This window comes from Chionomys nivalis, chromosome X (genome assembly GCF_950005125.1).
Source record: "Chionomys nivalis chromosome X, mChiNiv1.1, whole genome shotgun sequence".
In the NCBI taxonomy this organism is placed as follows: Eukaryota; Metazoa; Chordata; class Mammalia; order Rodentia; family Cricetidae; genus Chionomys; species Chionomys nivalis.
The window spans coordinates 63,362,272-63,379,204 of record NC_080112.1 but is presented as its reverse complement, the minus strand read 5'-3'; the positions used below and the strand labels follow the sequence as shown (position 1 = coordinate 63,379,204).

Genomic DNA, 16,933 nt, shown 5'->3' with positions numbered 1-16,933 from the left:
ACAGCCAGGTCTTTACTACAGGAAGTGTGTATCTGAAATCCAGTAGGATTCTCTTCATATGGATAGCTAGTGTTCTCAGCAAACCACATTTTGACAAGCCCATTCTTCTCCAAGGGGCTTATGGTACCATGGGTACCAGAAATCCAGTATCTTTATATGCATGGACTTGTGGCCTATGCTCTCTGGTACATTCCATGATGGTTTGTTTTTTATGTATTTGAACTATGTATGGCACCGCTAACATATATTTAAAGCCCTCCCTGTCATGATCTCAACAGACTGAGTATCAAATATGATATTTGGATATCAAAAGCGTCTTGGCCATTTGGGGCCCTTTAAGCTAGGCTTTTATCATAACATGGTACAGTGGAAGATTTCTTTGTGACTCTAGAATTCTGATGTGTGAAGTTTAAAACTCAAAAAATGTTAAAATTAGTTCTTATAGCTTTTTGACTCTTTCCGGGCATTCAAGATGTCGAAGTGAGGACGTGGTGGGTCCTCCGGAGCGAAATTCCGGATATCCCTGGGTCTTCCGGTAGGAGCTGTGATCAACTGTGCTGACAATACAGGAGCCAATAATTTGTATATCATCTCTGTGAAGGGAATCAAGGGACGACTGAACAGACTTCCTGCTGCGGGTGTGGGCGACATGGTGATGGCCACGGTTAAGAAAGGCAAACCAGAGCTAAGAAAAAAGGTCCATCCAGCCGCTGTAATTCGACAACGAAAGTCATATCGAAGAAAAGATGGGGTGTTTCTCTATTTTGAAGACAACGCGGGGGTCATAGTAAACAATAAAGGCGAGATGAAAGGTTCTGCTCTCACGGGCCCAGTTGCAAAGGAGTGTGCGGACTTGTGGCCCAGGATTGCATCAAATGCAGGCAGCATTGCGTGACTCTCCGGTGCATTTGTAAAATAGATTCATTAAAAGGTTTTCTTGACACCTTAAAAAAAATTAGTTCTTATAATTAACCTCTGATTATTTCCTACATATTTACAATATATCTTGATTACATCTACCCTCAATGCCTCCTGCCACTCCCCACTGGAATGCTCCCCGCATCCAGTCACATTAACCCCCTTCCACCATCATGTCCTCTTCTGATTTACTTTAAAAAGTAGCACACTGGGGCTGGAGAGATGGCTCAGTGGTTAAGAGCATTGCCTGTTCTTCCAAAGGTCCTGAGTTTAATTCCTGGCAACCACATGGTGCTCACAACCATCTGTAATGAGGTCTGGTGCCCTCTTCTGACATGCAAACATACACACAGACAGAATATTGTATACATAATAAATAAATAAATAAATATATTTTTTTAAAAAAGTAGCACACTGGTCTTTTTAGTACTGCCCAGATACACAAGGGTATGGAACCAGCAACCTGAGCCTGGGCACTCTACCATAGGCCACACTCCTTAAGAAGAATGGCTCTACAATCTCCCAACATCCATCAACTACCAATAGCTTTTCTGCGAGAACACTGACCTCTTGAGCCTCCTCCCTCTGCACAGCATGGTGGAAAACTGACTGGCTTGAACTTGTGTAGGTCTCGCCACAGTTGCTTTGAGCTCATGATATCTGCAACCAAATGTCATGTGCAGAAGACACCATTCCCCAGCAGTGGTCCCCACCCTCCTCTTCTTAAATTCTTTCCTCCCCACTTCATTGATGTTCCCTGAGCCTTGGGTGTGGTGCTGGGCCTGATACCGATGTCTCAGTTAGGGCTGCCATCCCAGGGGCCATCTATCCTCAGCAGTTTGACCAGGGATGACTCTCTGCATTCACCACTACCCACTGCAAAAGCAGCCTTTTGGCCAGGGTTGAGAACAGCAGAAATCCGTGGGTGTGTAGATAATTGCTGGCACAGCTCCTCTGACCTGAAAAGTGAACTTCTGAGATTCAGCTGGCTCTGTCAGGTACCACTTGGTGATGTGTCCGGGAGGGTCAGGTGAGAGCCTAGTTCTCTGCAGCCCACATGGTCTGGCATGTGAAGACATGGAGGTTGGAAATCCTTCCCTGTAGTGGTTCCCGGGGTATTCAGTGTCCCACCAGATGGCGTCATGTCCTGCAGGTCTAGCGTGTGTGAGGAACACCATTTTCCTTATTATTTCTGGTCTCACACAGGAAGCTTCCTGGTTCTAGCAGGGCTGATTCAAGAAGTCACAGAGCTGGGCTCTAATTCTCAGCTTGCTTTCCTCCAGAGATTATCTCCTGTTTCTGGGAAAATAAGGGCTTCCTTTCTCAAGTCCTTACTCTCTTTAAATGGGTGGATGGATGGATGGATGGATGGATAGATAGATAGATAGATAGATAGATAGATAGATAGATAGATAGATAGATAGATAGATATTCAGAAGAAAAGCAAACGAAAATTGCATTAGAATCTGGGAGGAAAACCACAGGATATGCAGTAAGTCAGCTGTCATGTGAAGGTCACTAGAGACCAGGATATGGGTAAAAAACAATACCACTTGTATGCACCACACAGAGGCTTTGAGGTGAGGGGGACAGAGGCTAGGCACTTGAGGGTACAAGGAGCTCAAGAATATTGGTCAGTGTCTTTCCTTGGTAAAATTTAAAGTGTTTTTTTTTGCCTATCACCTCAAACTTCCTAGAGCCCAGAAATGCCAGGAGGTTCTAATCAAATGGCTCTTGTTCTGCCATCAGCTGAGTCTTGGAATAGCAACCAGGGTGTCCAGCTCTTCCTCTTCACATTCCCCCCAAGGACAGCCTTCTCAAGGAAACCACACTGACTGAAACTACAAGGCTCCTGGACACCAGGAGCAAGAACTGGACTGAGTAGATCATCCCCTGACATTGCCTTCCACCGTATCCCTAAACCTTATCAACTTCAAGACAAGGTACTCAATGGTATCACAGTAGCACACACACATCCTGCTGTACAGAAGTACTTCCTAAATCGTCTATCATAAGCATCCTGTAATAAAGTATTTCTTTCAAACTCTCCCTCTGTGCTCAGACTGAGAAATGTTATTGAAAACAAAGACACACGACAGCGACCACAAAGGTGAACAAATTCCAGAAAGGACTCATACTTCCAGAGCCTCCCCTCCCCCTGTGTGCCAAGGAAACAATCATGGCAGATTATGAATTCAAGTTCCCACCCAAGGACTGAGGTACAGTTAACCATGTACATCAGGGTTAAAATGTGTGTTTGGGGTACTGCTATATTGGTCCAGTGTGTTTCTGGGCTGGATTAGGTTCTGACACATCTTATTTTCCAAGGGACTGTCCTACCTGAGAGAACACACTTTGTTTGTGTGTGTGCCTTTCTGAAACACTGAGATTATGGGCTGTTTCTAACAATTTGGAGGTGTGTCTTGGATTTCAAACCTATGCAGGAGAGTGTTCACTTCCTCTCATTTGGGAGAGATTAGTCCCCATCCATGCTGTGGTAGCCTGTGTGTCTCAGGACAATACAATTGTGGATCAGTAAGGACCCCAGGATTATAGTTCCTGAGTAACAGAAAACAGCACAAGCAACATACACACTACCAGTCAAAGCTGAGTACAACCCACGAGGTAAAGTTTCCCTGTGGAAAAGCAAAGTATTTCATGAGTGGTCAGGATATTCGGGTGGTTGAGAGTCAATGAGGGATAAGTTGTGCCCTCAGGTGGTGTGAAGGAGAATGACCTCCATAGGGTCCTGTTGTTCTTGGTCCCCAGCTGATGGACCTTTTGAAAAGGATGAGGAAGTGTAGCATCGATGGAGGATGTGTGTCCCTGGGTCAAGTGTAGTGATATTGTGCTTCTGTTTTAATAAATACAGTTTGTGATATTTTGTTTATGTTTTAATGAATAAAGCTTGCCTGAAGATCAGAGTGCAAACCTAAGCCACTGAGGCCCAGGAAGTATTTGCACATACCTTTCGTCCCAGGACAAGGGAGACAGACACAGCCAGACCTCTAAGATCAAGGCCACCCTGGGCTACACTAGTAGGAATCTGTATAGAAGAGAAAGAGTACTCACAGAAAGGTGATCCCAGCATTGGGATCCCACCCATTTATTCCCAGCACTAGGGCAATGGAGACAGGAGTGACATCACTGGTGGAGAGAGGAATATAGTGTGGAAAGAGAGCAGAGCTAGGGCAGTCAGGGCTTTGGTGGACACAGTTGCAGTCTGAGGTTGCAGTCTGAGGACAGGATTGCCATTCATGTCTGAGCATTGGTAGAGATGAGAACTCACTAGTGGCTGGCCGCACTGCTTCTCTGATGTTCAGCATTAACCCCTGCCATCTGACTCCAGATTTTATTCATTAAGATCAACTAGAATCCATGCTACAGTCCAGTACTAAGGTTTTAAAAGACTCCTGCCTTAGCCATTGAGCCATTGCCTCCTGCTTGTGGTTGGAGATGTGAACCCTCAGACATTCTCACTGCCATCATTGCCCTGCCGGCATGACCTCTGACCCTCTAGAACTTCAAGACTAGTTAAATTATTACTTCTTAAAGTTGCCTTGGTTCTGGTGCCTTGCTGAAGCATTAGAAAAGAAAGTGATGTAGACCCTGGTTCCAGGAAGTTGGCTGTTGCTGTGTAAAACATGACCATGTGATTTTTAGGGGGAATGTGGACACGTTTAGGATTTCGTACAGGAAAAGCCCTTGAATGCTGTAGCTGGAGATTTATGGACCATCCTAGTTGGAGCTTGAAAGACAATGGTGCTGAGGCCTGTGAAAATGTTGGAGGCCCAGTTCAAGTGGGACAGTGGCCAGTCTGGCGATATTTTCCCTACTTTAAGCCCTCCTCTTTAGTTCACACCTGGAGTAATTTAAAAACAGAGGATGGATTTCCTTGGTGGAGAAGGTTTCAAGAGTTAAATCCTGCCTCTGTCATGTTATCTCTATTGTCTCTTTGGAGGTGTGCAAACAAAAGGAACAAGAGGGACAAAACTCAAGACAGTATGTGCAGTCTGAGGAGAAAGGGACAATGGGGAAGTTAGTGTTGGAACCAAAGCTTCTGATGAAAGCCATAGAGTTATTCAAGAGTTGCCTGATACACTGAAGAAGAAAGGGAAGAGTTCATTTAGGGCAGGACTGCACACAGCCAGGTTCCCAACCTGTGAAAGGTAAAGAGGCCTAAACGCAGCAACCAATCCAAGATACTCAAATGTACTTAAGTGGCTGAGGGTTCCCCCAAGTTTATGGCTAAGCTTGGCAGTGTTGTCTAGGTGATGCTGGATTTGAGTCATGAAGGTTATACTAGGAAAAGGGAAGTGCGATCTTCCATGTTCATAGTGAGGATCTGAGGCCAGGCTTATGTCAGAGGGTCCCTGCTGAGCAGCCTTGGGAAGCCTCTGTGTGATGTACTGAAGTGAAGACTGGAATGCCCTGGAGACCTGGATCTTGAAGATACAAGATCCAGGAGAAACCTGCATAGGAGACGGCAGACAGGGAGTAGTTGAATCACCCCAAGAGAGGATGGGGTATTCCAGGCCTCAAGGCTGCAGTGGTGGACTGATGTGGAATATTACTTTACGGTGTGTTCATTCTGTTTATGTTGTACTTGTTTCACTCTGGGAATCCGTGTTACTGTGCCTGTCTAAGACACCTGATGGTCCAATAAAGAACTGAGTGGCTAATAGCAAGGCAGGGGAAAGATAGGATCTGCTAGCAGGCAGAGAGTGAAAATAGAAGGGGAAATCTGGAGGTGGAGCAAGACACAAGGAGGAGAGGAGACCATCAAGGGCCAGCCATCCAGCCATCCAGCAAGCAAGAAGGAAAGATGTGCAGAAGAAAAGGAAATGCTGCAGGTGCAAAATAGAGAGGACAATTTAAGATAGGAAATGCTGGCTAGAAACAACCCAAGCGAAGGTCAGGCATTTATAAGAAAGAATAACACTTCATGTGTGATTTCGTAGGGATCTGGGTGACATGCCCTCCAAAATCCAAAAGAGTAAAACAGCCAAGTTCAGTGTAGCATGTAAGCCCCCCAATATCAGACACAGAGATACAGGATTTGTATTTTGCCCTGAAGAATTTCAGGCTTGCTCTGCTTCAGTATGTCCTAACTATGTTGTCATTCCTCCCTTCCCAATGGTAATATATATTCTGTGCATTATGTTTTGAAGGTTATAATTTGCTTTATGAGTTACACAGATCTAACAATGTAAGACATTGCTTTGAGTCTCATAATAGACGCTTGTAAATGGTTTTGGGGGGACACCATCAGCTCCCCAATCACGACATGGAGATATTAGTTCTGAATGCTCAGCCATAGCTTAGCTTATCCCTCTCTATGTTATAACTCATGTTAACCTGATTCTCCTCAACTCCATCGTGCATCGGGGATTTTGACCTTTCTGTTTTTCTGTGGGTCCTACTTCCAGGGCTTCCTCCATATCTGGGTAGTTGGTGGCTGCCTGGCTGGGCCCCAGTCTCCCTCTCTTTCTACGCTCCTCTAATTCTCCTCTAGCACAGACTCCACCTCCTAATCCTTCTCTCTAGCTACAGGCCCCGCCTATCCCTCTTCTGCCTACCTATAGTTCTTCAGCTTTTTATTAGACCAGTCATGTACCTTAGACAGGGAAAGCAACACACCTCTATGTGGTTAATTAACGCAGCATAAAAAGTGTAACACATCTTTACATAATTAAACAAATGCTGCATACTGAAATGGAACCCACCTTACATAGTTAATGTAGTATTCTGTAACACAAGCAAATATAACAAAACTTAACATAGTTAATGCAATGTTCCACAACAGACTCTGTTCTTTTAAACATTGTTGATGTTTGAAAGACTATGTGGACATTCTAAGTTGAACAAAGTGCATTTTGCATTATGATGTGGCCAGGAGCCCATGAGGCCAGGGTGTGGGATGTGCTGGTTGGGGTGAGAATGACCCCCATAGGCTAATATGTTTCAGCATCTACTTCCCAGCTTCATGGAGCTGTTTAGAGAGGACCTGGAAGTTGTCTTAGTTAGGGTTCCTGCTGCTGTAACTAGACACCACGATGAATAGCTACTTGGAGGGGGAAGGGTTATTTTGCTTACTATTTCAAATCACATTTCATCATCCAAAAGAGTGGTTCTCATCCTGTATCATGATCCCCCACAGGGGACAAATATAAGATTTCCTGCATATAAAATACATAATAGTAGCTAAATTACAACTATGATATTGGCACAAAATAGTTTTGTGTTGGGGTCACCACAACATGAGGAAATATATTAAAGGGTCACAGCATTTGGAAAGTTGAGAAGCTTTCAAAGGTATTCAAGGCAGAAACACAAACAGGACAGCCAGGAGCCTAGAAGATATGCTGATGCACGCGCCATTAAAAATTGCCACCTACAGGATCTCTCCGCATGGCCTACTCAGTATCCATTGAAACCTAGGACCCCATGGTCTTGGTTGGCACAACCCACAGTGGGCTGCATCCTCCCCCATCAATCACTAATTTATAAAATGTGGTACAGGCCTGTCTACGGCCAGAGCTGAAGGAGCCCTTTCGCAAGTGAGATTTCCAACCTCTAAGCTAACTCTAGTTTATGCCAACTTGACAAAAACTAAGCCTTAGAACTAATCCTTTGCCAAGTTGATACATAAACACATCACTGACCAGAGGTAACCTATACTTTTCTGTTCATCTCCAGGATCACACATTAACACCAGCAATATAAGAATCTAAGTTCTAAACATCCCATAGTCTTTGAAAACCCAAGCACTTAAAGTCCAAATTCCCTAATATATTATAAATCTCTCTAAAATCCAAGTTTCTGTGAATGTTCAGTCTGTGGGTCTCCTGTAATATCACAATAAGTTAAAGAATTTCTTGTTCCAAGATGGAAGAAGCAGGGCACAGCCCCTCGCTGCACACATCAAAAGTAAACCCCACCAATAGATATCTCAGTGTCAGGCTGCTGGGTTCAGTGAGGACTTTCAGAGCTCCATCATGGCTTGCTACAGCACACATGGCTTGTCTCACATGCTCAGACCTGCTCCATGCCTGCTGCTGTCCTTGGCCAATGTCATGTGAGACTGGAATCTCACAATTCTGGGCTCCATCTCTGTAACTGGGCTGCACTTTCCCCAGGAGCACTCCTGCACTCTGTCCATGGGACCAAGCGTCACCTTCTCTGCATGACCCCTTCAACTCTTGGCTTCAGCAGCTACTGAGGCTGCACCTTCCATGACCTCTTCTGGCCTCTCACAGTGCCAAGCCTCAGCTGCTCTTCATGACCCCTTCATACATTAACAACCAGTCCCATCTGAGAGACTATTCCATATGACCTAGGTTGAAAGCCAGCATGAAGTACAACCTTGACTCCCTTTGGAAAACAACTTCTGTGTATTGACCAGAGTTGTCCCCTGAATGATGCTCTATTCTTTTGTGTGTGTGTGTGTGTGTGTGTGTGAGAGAGAGAGAGAGAGAGAGAGACTATAATTTATTTTTTTGCATTACTTTTATTGATTTATTTATTAATTAAAGATTTCTGCCTCCTCCCCACCACTGTCTCCCATTTCCCTCCCTCTCCCCCAAGCAAGTCCCCCTCCCTCATCAGCCCAAAGAGCAGTCAGGGTTCCCTGCCCTGTGGGAAGTCCAAGGACCACCCACCTCCTTCCAGCTCACAGCTGACTCCTGTGGCTTGACTGACCAGAATCACAGACATTTAATGGAAAGAAACAGACGGGTCCAGAGAAATACTTTAAGTGACTCTCAAACTTTCCTCAGAAAGGTCACAAGCCAGGCCTCCACTGTCTCCACTGCTCTCAAAGTTCTTTTTTATCAATAGAATGTTTGGCCCATAGTTCAGGCTTATTACTAACTAGCTCTTAAAACTTAATCTAACCCATTTCTATTGGTCTACATTTTGCCACATGGCTTCGTGGATTTACCTATTCTCTAACACATTTTGCTCCTCTAGCAGCTGGATCACATTACTCTCTCCCTGACTAAACCCTTATTTCTATATTTTCGGTTTGGCTTTTCCACCTAGCCTTATTCTCCCTTCCTATATGCAAAAATCAGCTTTTATTTTCAACCAATGAGAGCAACATAAACTGACAGTGTACAGAAGGATATTTCTGCAGCAGTTCTCCTTCAGGTTCTCTATTTGCTCCAAGAGCAACAGCCCCAGCTGTGAATAGGGAGCACACCTCCCCGTTCCTGCTTGTTCCTTCATGTTCTTTCCCAGGAACTGGCTGTCCAGAATATGATGCATGTTCAAAAGAAGCCAGATGACATTCTGTAGCACTGACAGTTAAAATTTATGTGGCGAGAGATGTGGACTCAGCGTCCTTGACTTGAGACCCTGAAATAACTTCCTCCTCCTTGATTGTCTTATTTGCATCCCAATGGCTGGGCTACCTAGTACCTAGTAACTTCCCCTGTTCTCTCCACACTAAGGAAAGGGAATGACTGTCCACATTTATTCTGTCAGAGGTGTGACTCCCACAGGACCATGTTCCTTATGGAGAAATGGGCTCGTTTTATCATTGAGCAGATCTAACCAAGATCACAATAACCCTGGAGTCTCACCATCGTGATGGAGAGCTCATCAAAATGGAGGCCACTGTGCTATTTGGCTGGGTCTTCGATGGCCATGACATCATAATGGAGACAACCACATGCAAGGGCACCATATAGGTTAGTGACACCATGATCATAGCTAATGTCAAGAACTCCACTGCCGTCAAGATTAATGCAAACACATGTAATGAACCATAACCATAATGGTGGCACCCATGAAACTTCCCAGTGCCACCAATCCTTCAGGACATCACCTCACCCATTCCTGTCAAACTAAGGAAGGGACAGATGAACTCTTTGGTTTCCTGTTTGCTTTTAGTTTTTCAGCTTTCTTTTGTTTTTATTTTGATACATTGTTCCACATGCTAGAGTTAAAGGTTTGAAAGGAGTTTTCCCAGGCATTTACCTCAAACACTAGCCAGGTAACAAATGCAACTGGCCCTTTGGACAGCTAGACTAGGAAAGTTCCTGTGATTTTGCAGTAGCCCATGGAAACTGTGGGAAGGAATACCCCACATAGGACCCGAGGGATAAAAAGCCAGGGCTAGGAAAGATGTAGCAGGGAGCATCTGCAACAGCTGGAGGTCCAGGGCCGTCTTACTTGGGTTGGATGCTGGATGCAGGCTCTGCTGCCTCTTAAAGCCTCTCTTTCTCCATCGTATCTCCAAGCCTATTTATTACCGAAGGAGAAAGAGAATTATTTTCGTTCTTGGGATCCTTCATTCCTGTTGCAAGTTTTTTTTTTCTTTTTGGTTCATTTTCTTTCTCTCTTTTTAATATTTCTGCACAACAGATCCTTGGATACTCCTGGTTATGTTTTCCTTTCAAGTTACAATGACAGGGACAAGTTGAAGAAAGGAAGAGGCTGATGCCATCCCTCTGCCCGTTCCCTCAGTTTGAATTTCTGTTGTTCTGTATTCTTTTTTATCTTTTATTTCATTTTTTGTTTTTTCCTTTTATTATTATTATTACTATTAATTACAAATTTGAACCTCCTCCTCTCCTCCCATTTCCCTCCCCCTCCCCCATTATGCCTCTCCCTCCCTTTCCAGTCCAAAGAGCAGTCAGGGTTCCCTGCCCTGTGGGAAGTCCAAGGCCCTCCCCCCTCCATCCAGGTCTAGGAAGGTGAGCATCCAAACAGACTAGGTTCCCACAAAGCCAGTACATGGAATAGAATCAAAACCCAGTGCCACTGTCCTTGGCTTCTCAGTCAGCCCTGCTTGTCAGCCATGTTCAGAGAGTCTGGTTTGATCACATGCTCCATCAATCCCAGTCCAGCTCGCCTGGGTGAGTTCCTATTACATAGGACCAACCGTCACAGTGGGTGCACCCCTCCTGGCCCCGACTTCCTTGCTCATGTTCTTTCTCCTTCTGCTCCTCATTTGGACCTTGGGAGCTCAGTCCAGTGCTCCAGTGTGGGTCTCTGTCTCTATCTCCATCCATCGCCAGATGAAGGTTCTATGGTGATATGCAAGATATTCATCAGTCTGGCTATAGTATAGGGCCAGTTCAGGCACCCTCTCCTCAGATGCTCAAGGAACAAGCTGGGGACATCTCCTTGGACACCTGGGATCCCCTCTAGAGTCCAGTCTCTTGCCAAACCTAAAATGGCTCCCTTAATTAGGATATATACTCCCCTGCTCCCATACCCACTCCTCCTCCATCCAACTGTCCCATGCCCCGGAGCTCTCCCCATCCTCCCCTTCTCACTTCTCTCTCCCCATCTCCCCTTACCCGCGTCCCACCCCCACCCCTATGCTCCCAATTTTTGCCTGGAAATCTTATATAGTTCCAATGTCCAGGAGGATAACTACATGGTTTTTTGGGGGTTCATCTTCCTATTTAGCTTCTCTAGGATCATGAATTATAGGCTCAATGTCCTTTATTTATGGCTAGAATCCACTAATGAGTGAGTACCTACCACTGGGTCTGGGTAACCTCACTCAGGATAGTGTTCTCTATTTCCATCCATTTGCATGCAAAATTCAAGATGTCATTGTTTTTTACCACTGAGTAGTACTCTAATATGTATATATTCCACCCTTTCTTTATCCATTCTTCCATTGACGGGCATCAAGATTGTTTCCAGGTTCTGGCTATTACAAATAATGCTGCTATGAACATAGTTGAACAAATGCTTTTGTAGTGTGATAGAGCATCTCTTGGGTATATTCCCAAGAGTGGTATTGCTGGATGCTGGGATAGATTGATCCGGAATTTCCTGAGAAACTGCCACACTGATTTCCAAAGTGGTTGTGCTCACTACCCCATCCCAGTGCCCAAACGGGCTGAGCTGGGGATCTTATGGTCCCGAAGAAGCATTCCACATTCGTTAGATGACAGGAACTTCATGCCAGACTGTACAAATGGAAGGGGTTTATTTTTTAAATGCTGCTTCCCTCTGCTGCCTGGTACAGCTGTCTCTCGGACAGTGGTGATTTGGATATATGAAATCTGAAATTTAACCAAGAGCAAGTCTTTAGCCCAGTTACAGGGTTTCAGTCACTACTGCATATTCAATCACCCTTGACAGAACCAAACAGATACAGAATCAGGTTTTGTTTTTAACTGTGTGTCCCGCCCTAAATTTGTTTAATGAGGTAGTCACATCTGTAGGGCAATGAATTCACAAGTTGTCATGAGGTACAGACCGGAAAGAATCCACTAGTCATGGCATCTTTTCACACAATTTCTGAGTTTCCCATGTCTGCTTCTTCCTGAACTTGCACACCAAGGCCACAGAAACATGCCATTGCCGTTTTGTATCGCCCACCCTAATAATCTATGTGACTCTAGCAGAGGATTCGTAGCTAGGGCATAAGTCACGCAGCTTTGGGTGTCAGGGTCTCCAAAGTCCTGTGAAATGTGCAGATAAGTTGGAGAAGTACTTCCATCTCTCTTTCTAAGAACTAGCTGCATTGTTTGAAAACCTAAGCGAAAAGTGTGCTTTCTCAGGTGACTGTCTATGATACATTACCCTCCAGGTTTTCATAAATGTTTTATGGCCACAGCATTTTGAATTGTGCCCCATTCCTTCTTCATTTACTTTTTTCATTCATCAATTTTTAGAAATATTTATTTACATTACATCCAGATCATAGTTTAATATCCCTCCTCTCCTCCTAACCTCTCCCACACCCCCAGCTCTCTCCTGCCCACCTCCTATCTACTCTTCCTCTTTCTATTCAGAAAAGCTCAGGCCCCCCCATGAATATTGACAAATACATCATATCAAGTTACAGTAAAACTAAGTGCCTCCTCTTATATTAAGAATGGGCAAAGCAAATCAGTAGGAGGAGTAGGGTCCCAAAAGCCAGCAAAAGAGTCAGAGACAGTCCCTGCTGCTACTGTAGGGAGTCCCACAAGAGGACCAAGCTACACAACTGCCACATATATGCAGAGTGCCTAAGTCAGTCCCATGCAGGCTCCCTGACTGTCAGTTTGGTCTCTGGGAACCCCATGAGCCCAGATTACTTGATCCTGTGGGTTTTCTTGGGATGTCCTTGACCTCTCTGTCTCTACAGTCCTTCTACCCTGTCTTCGGCAGGATTCCCAGAGCTCAGTCTAACGTTTGACTGTGAATCTCTGCTTCTGTTTCCACAGCTGCTGGACGAGCCTCTCTGATGACTACTGAGCTAGGCACCAATCTGTGAGCAGGGCAGAAAATCCCTAGGAATCATTACATTGATATTTCTTTCCTCCAGTCGTGTTTGGTTCCATCCTAGGTCTCTGGGTCATTATTTATGACAGCTGAGTAATAGTCCACTGTATAAAATTCATTCTTCAGATGAGAGTTGTTTCCAGGTTCTAGCTATCACAAATAAAGCTGCTAGGAACATAGTTGATCGAGAGTCCTGGTGGTAGAATTGAGCATCCTTTGGGTATTTGGCCAAGAATGGTGTAGCTGGATGTTGAGGTAGATCGATTCCCAACTTTCTGAGAAACTGCCATATTGACTTCCTTACTCTGACTGTACATGTTTGCAGTCCCATCAACCTTGGAGGATTGTTGCATGTGCTCCACATCCTAACCTGTCTAAGCTGTCCCTTGTGATTTTGACATTAGCCATTCTGAGTGGTACACGATGAAATCTCTCAGTAGTTTTGACTTTCATTCAACTGATGGCTAAAGATGTTGAACATTTCTTAGTGTTCCTTGGCGATTTGAGACTTTTCCATCAAGAAGTCACTTTTTAGATCTGTACCCCATTTTTAAAATGGATTATTTTATTTTGACATCTGGTTCCTAGAGTTCTTTCTGTATTTGGACAACAGCACTGTGTGAGAAGTGAGCATAGTGAAGATCTTTTACCATTTGTAGGCTGCCGTTTTGTTCTATCCATCAAAGATTGATACTGTCCTTTGACTTACAGAAGCTTCTCAGTTTCATTAGGATCCATTTTAAGTGTTGATCCTAGTGTCTGCACTATTGCTGTTCTATTCAGGAAGGAATATATTGTTTTTATAATTGTTAGACATGTCACTTATATCCCTGATCTCTCCAAGACTTTTATCATGACAAGGTGTTTGAAGGACAAATAATAAAAGCCAAGAGTCAGATATTGGGGGTCAACCCAAACACCAGAGAAGCAAAGCAGCCAAGCCACTAATGAAGTCTTACTTCCACCAAGGCTGGGCAATCACAGCCTGAACAGACTAAGCCTTTCCCTCCTCTCACTTTATATTACCTCTAGTGATGGAATGAGTCTTTGTCTTGTTTTGGTTCATGGTGTCAATTGCTTCATAAAATGAATATGGAGATATTCCTTTTGTTTTATTTTGGAATAATTAGAGGAGTATTGGCTTTAGCTTTCCTTTAAAAATCTGATAGAATTCTGTGCTGAAACAATCTGGCACTGGACACTTTTTAGTTGGTACATTTTTAAATGCTGCTTCTATTCCTTGAGGGTTATAGGTGTGTTTAAGTTACTTAGCTGATGTTGATGGAAAGTTGGTACATGGTTTACATAGAAAAAAATGTCTATTTCATTCAGATTCTTGAATTTTGTGTACTAAAATTTTTGAATAATGCCCTAATGGTTCTTTGGATTTCCTCAGTTTCTGTCATTATGACTCCGTTTTGAGTTTAATTTTGTTAATGTGCATAATCTGTGTCTTTTAGTTAGTACAGATAAGGGTTTGTTTTTCTTGTTGATTTTCTTAAGAACCAACTTTTGTTTAATTGATTCTTTGCATTGCCTTTTTTTGTTTCTATTTTGTTTATTTCAGCCCTGACTTTGAATATTTCCTGCTATCTACTCCTCTTGGGTGTGGCTGCTTCTTTTTGTTCTAGAATTTTCATGTGTACTATGAAGTCACTGGTATGAGAATTCTCTCATTTCTTTATGCAGGCACTTAGTGCTGTGAACTTTCCTGTTAGCACCACGTTCACTGTGTCCCATGAATTTGGGTAAGTTGTACATTCATTTACATTGAATTCTAGGAAGTCTTTCGTTTCTCTCTTACTTCTTCATTGACTGGGTGGTGAATAAGCAGAGAGCTGTTCAGTTTCTCTGAGTCTGTAGGTTTTCTAATGTTTCTGTGGTTGTTGAATCCCAACTTTAATCCATGATGGTCTGATAGGTGACAGGGGTAACTTCTGATTTCCTTTATTTGTTCAGACTTTCTTTGTGACCAAGTTTGTGATCAATTTTGGAGAAGGCTCGATGAGGTGCTGAGAAGAAGGAATATACTTTTATGTTCGGGTGAAATGTTCTGTAGATATCCAGTAGGTGAATTTGAGTCATAACATCTGTTAGTTCCATCTTTTCTCTTTTTAGTTTCTGTCCTAAAGACCTGCCCACTGGTGAGAGTGGAGTGTTGAAGTTTCCCACTATTCGATGTGTGATTTAAACTTTAGTAATGTTCTTTTATAAAAGTGGGAGTCCTTTATTTGGAGCATATGTGTTCAGAATTGATCTGTCATTCCAGTCAACTTTTCCTTTAATGCATATAAATGTCCTTCACCATCTCTTTTGATTAATTTTTCTTTGATGATTATTTGGTGAGCTATTAGAATAGGTACACCCGCTTGCTTTGTAGGCCCATTTGATAGGAAAAGCTTTTCCCAACCCTTTATTCTAAGGCAATATCTACTTTTGATGTTGGGGGGGGGGGATCTGGTATGCAGCAAAGACCAGTCCTGATATCACATACATTTTTTTAGCCAGTTTCTTTTTATCGACTAATTGAGTACACGGATGTGGAGAGATATTAATGACCACTGACTGTCTCTTTCTGTTCTTATACTGGTGGTGAAGGTCATGGTGGAGTGTGTGTGTTGGTGTATGTGTGTATGTGTATGTAAGTGTGTGTGTTCACGTTCATGTGTGTGTGTGTGTGTGTGTGTGTGTGTGTGTGCATGTCTCCATATACCCCTTGTATGGATTTTTGTCAGTGTGAGATATTCTATTTCCTATGTTTACATGAGTGACATTAACTTCCTTGGGTTGGAGTTTTCCTTCAGCACCATCTGAAGGACTGGGTTTCTAGAAAGATAATTGTTTAAATTTGACTTTCTCATGAAATGTTGTATTTGATCCAGCTATGAAAGTTTTACTGGGTTTATTAGTCTGTGCTGGTATCGATAGGCTCTTATTATCTGCAAGAATTCTGTCCAGACAATTCTGGCTTTTAAAGTTTCCATTGCATAGTCGGTGTGATTCTTATATATCTGCCTGTATATTTTACTTTGCTTTTTTTTTCTCTTGCAGCTTTTAATATTTGTTCCTTATTCTGCAACTTTAGTGTTTGTTTATTAGGTAGAGTGGGGACATTCTTTTCTGATCCATCCTTTTGTAGTTTTGAAAGCTACTTGTATTTTTATAGACAAATCCTACATTAGGTCTGAGAAATTTTCTATGATTATGTAAAATGTATTCTCTGAGTTTTGGGGCTGGGATCATTCTCCTTCAATACCTATTATTCTTAGGTTTGGTGTTTTCAAGATGTAACATATTTTCTAGATATTTCCTATTAGGAATTGTTTAGATTTAACATTTTCTTGGAATGATGAGTCCATTTCCTCTTTCTTGTCTTTATTTCCTGAGATTGTCTCTTTCACATCTTGTATTCTGTTGGGGATGCTTGCATCTGTGTTTCCTATTTGTTTACACAGATTTTCCATTTCCAGAGTTCCCCAGGTTTGTGTTTTCTTTATTGTTTCTATTCCAATTTTCATGTCTTAAATAGTTTCTATGATCAGTTTGTATTTTTCTTAAATTGCTTGTCCTTTTTTAAGGGATTTGCTGATAACCGCCAATTATTTTGCTGTCTTTTCCTTGGTTTATTTAAGAATGTCGTTCTTCTCTCCTTTAAGGGCCTCAATCCCAATCACAAAGTTGGTTTTACGATTATTTTCTTGAGGTTGATGGACACCGTAAGTGGACAGCTGGCCCCAAAGAGCCCTGAGAGCACCAACTATGCCGCTGAGCTAGTCAC

General features: G+C 43.1%; 1 pseudogene; it reads left to right on the top strand.

The window, feature by feature from the left end:
• Positions 1-472: 472 nt before the first annotated feature.
• Positions 473-949, top strand: LOC130868013 (60S ribosomal protein L23-like; annotated as a pseudogene).
• The last annotated feature ends 15,984 nt before the right edge of the window (positions 950-16,933 follow it).